Source organism: Pinus tabuliformis, chromosome 4_1 (assembly GCF_031772625.1).
Source record: "Pinus tabuliformis cultivar Carrire ecotype Pingquan chromosome 4_1, CPIR1, whole genome shotgun sequence".
Classification (NCBI taxonomy): Eukaryota; Viridiplantae; Streptophyta; class Pinopsida; order Pinales; family Pinaceae; genus Pinus; species Pinus tabuliformis.
In genome coordinates, this window is record NC_142303.1 from 556605224 (window position 1) to 556608639 (window position 3416).

Genomic DNA, 3416 nt, shown 5'->3' on the forward strand with positions numbered 1-3416 from the left:
GTTTTTAAAATCCATTTCGAGCTCTCTGTGATTTCTACAGGAGCCTCCTGTAGAACACACAGGGTCTCTTGTAGGATACACAGTGTTCGGAAAAAACACACAGTGAGGTAGACGAAAGGTCAGAAATGATAGAGAAGAGTGTGGAGGAGGTTAAAATAGGCTTTGTGGCATCTTCTCTTGCTTTCTGTGGTCCACTTGTAACCTGCAATGCATTTTAAAAGTCAATTTTCTTTTTTTTTTTTGTTTTTTTTTTTAAAGACAACTAGGGTGCCTCAAGGAGGGTTTCACCCTAATTGCCCGCTCTGGGCGCCTCCACAGAAAGTTTTCACCCAGAGATCTTATTCTCTTTTTTCTCTTTTTCTTTTGTTTTGGTCATCATTGGGCCGCCTCAAAAGAAGTTTTCAACTCAATGATGGGACTCAAGCGCCTCATGGAGGTTTTCACTTAAGTCATTATTTTTCTTTTTTCTGCTTCTTTAGTGAGTGGGTGGAGTGGAGGTTAAGACCTGCTCCACTACAAACACTGTCTTATTCAGATCTTCAATGAACTCTTGCTTGGAGAGAGGCTTCTTGTAAATTTTCAACCTATGTCCATTGACAAGCATGGGGATGGCTTCCTCATCAATGATTCTGATCAGAACTGAACCATTGTCACTGCATTTTTCCACAGAATAGGGTCTTGGCTATCTTGTCCTCAGCTTGCCTTTGAAGTCTTTATATCTTGAGTCATGGAGCAGTGCCCAATCTTCCTCTTGGAATTGCTTCTCCTTGATATTTTTATTATGTCATATTTTCCTTTGAAGCTGGACTACCTTTGTGTGGAGAAGAGCCTGTAATCTTTGTTCATCCAATCCATTGAGCTGGAGTAGCCTTTCCCTTTGTGCATCAATGAGGTCTAGGTCCAGCTGAGCTGCCATCCTTAGTGTATTGTATTCAAATTCTATCGATAGCAAAGTTTTCCTCTGTTGCTACCTTGATTGCTTTTGTCTCTGCCCATTTTGTCAGATAATTGGTGCACACAATGATGTATTGCCTCTGTTTTGAAAGAGGGTTGATAGGACTCACAAAGTCCATGCCCCACTTCTCAAATGGCTCAAAGGTCACTTGAGGTTGCATGGGCATTTCATCCTTTGGAGTAGGTTTTCCCATCCTTTAGCATGAATCACATTGGATGATATATATCTTCACATCTTAATGAAGAGTGGGCCAATAATACACTGTTTGCAAGATTTCGAAGGCAATCCTCTTCACTGCAAAATGGCCTCCACAAGGCTCGTCATGACAGGTTAGGAGAATGTCAAAAACCTCCTCCTCCCTAACACATCTTCTCAAGATCTGATCTGGGCCAAGTTTGAAGAGATTTCCCCCAATCTAAGTGAAAGGGGCGCTTTTCCTCACGATCTTGCTCATATTTTTTGAGGACAGGTGTGGTGGGAACTATGTTGAAATCAAGTAATTTGCTATATCAACAAACCATGGAGAAAGTACTGAGATAGAAAATAGGTGCTCATCTGGCATTTGATCATCCACCATTCCTTCCTCACCTGCAGGCAAATTTACTCTAGACAAAAAGTCAGCAACAACATTTTCTTTACCAGGCTTATCGACAATGGTTAAATCAAACTACTGCAGTAAAAGCAACCATCTAATAATGCAAGCATTTACATCTGGTTTATTCATTAAATACCTAATTGCAGCATGATCAGTGTGTACAAAGGTTTGATAGCCTGTGATGTAATGTCTGAATTTATTTAAGGAATGCACTACAATTAGGAGTTCCTTCTTGGTTACTGTGTAGTTTAACTTTGCTTTTGACAAATTTTTACTTATAAAGTATATGGCATAAGATAACTTTTCATCAATTTGTCCCAAGGTTGCTCCTATTGCTTTGTTCGAGGCATCTGTCTGAATGTGGAAAGGTAGGGCCCAATTTGGGCCTCTCAAAATTGGGGTAGTCACAAGTTTGCTTTTCAAGGTATCTAGGGCTTCTCGACAGTTTTCAGTCCATATGAACTCGACATCTTTTCCCAAAAGACCAAACAACAGAGACGCTAACTTACTAAAATCTTTAATGAATCTTCTGTAATATCCCACTAAGCCTAGGAAACTTCGGACATCTCTCACCTTTTGAGGAGGTGGGACCCTTTTGATGATGGCAATTTTGTTGGGATCTACCTGCAATCCTTGTTGAGAGATTGCATGACCTAGCACGAGGCTTCAGTTATAAAAAATTCACATGTTTACGGACTGAGGGACAGGTTCATTTCAATACACTTGTCCAAAACTTTTCCGAGGTTAGATAAAGCTTCCTAAAAGGTAGAACCATAAGGAGTAAAATCATCCATATATATTTCCACTACATCATGAATCAGTTCAGAAAATATACTCAATACTGCTCTCTGGAAAGTGGTTGGAGCATTGCAAAAACCAAAAGGAAGGACTCGGTATGCAAAGGTACCCCAATAACAAGTGAAAGTGGTCTTATCTTGGTCTTCCGGGCTGATTTGAATCTGGTTGTACCCGCTAAACCCATCTAGGAAGGAGAAAACTTTTTCCTTGCCAGACCATCTAACACTTGATCTATGAAGGGCAAAGGAAAATGGTCCTTTTTAGTGGCTTTGTTTAGTTCCCGATAATCGACACAAATTCTCCACTTACCATTTTTCTTTAGCACTAGCACCAAAAGGGAGACCATTCACTATCAGAGATAGGGTAGATGAATTCTGCATCCAATAATTTCTGCAATTCTTCCTTAACAATGTCTTTAAGGGTTGGATTCATCCTCCTTTGAGGCTATCTGATTGGTTTGCAATCTTCCTTAATGTATATGTGATGAGTACAAACTAAAGGGTGCACTCCCTTCATCTTCTTATAACTCCAAGCGAAAACATCTAAATGTTTTCTCAATAAGTTGCACAGTTCCTTCTCTTGGGAAGTTGATAGGGATGAGTTGATTTTCAAGGTCCTTTCTGGGCCAAAATCTATATTCTTAACACGGAGAGAGGTTGGGTTGGCCACACAGAGATCAGTTAAGGGATTGTCTTGGGTTTCTTTTACTAGATCTTCGAATGGAAAAATATTGGGGGGTGGATTCTGAATTAAATTTTCAATGATATCATCCTCATTTTGCGATTTTCCCACTTTGACAGTTTCTACTGCACATAGTGGTCCAGAATAGACTTCATCCTCATCCTCCTCCTCCAACCAGAGAGGTAGATCATGTTCTAGCAACGGTTGGTCAGGAGGGTATAGGATTAGATGCTTGGACATATGCCCATTCTTGATGGTCATGTTCCCGGCCCGACAACTGATGTAAGCATCTGTAGTGGCCAACCAGGGTCTTCCTAGGATGAGAGGATACCTAGTGAGCTTTGCCTTCAACTAGAGAACTAAGAAATCAACAGGGTACTCCCAAGA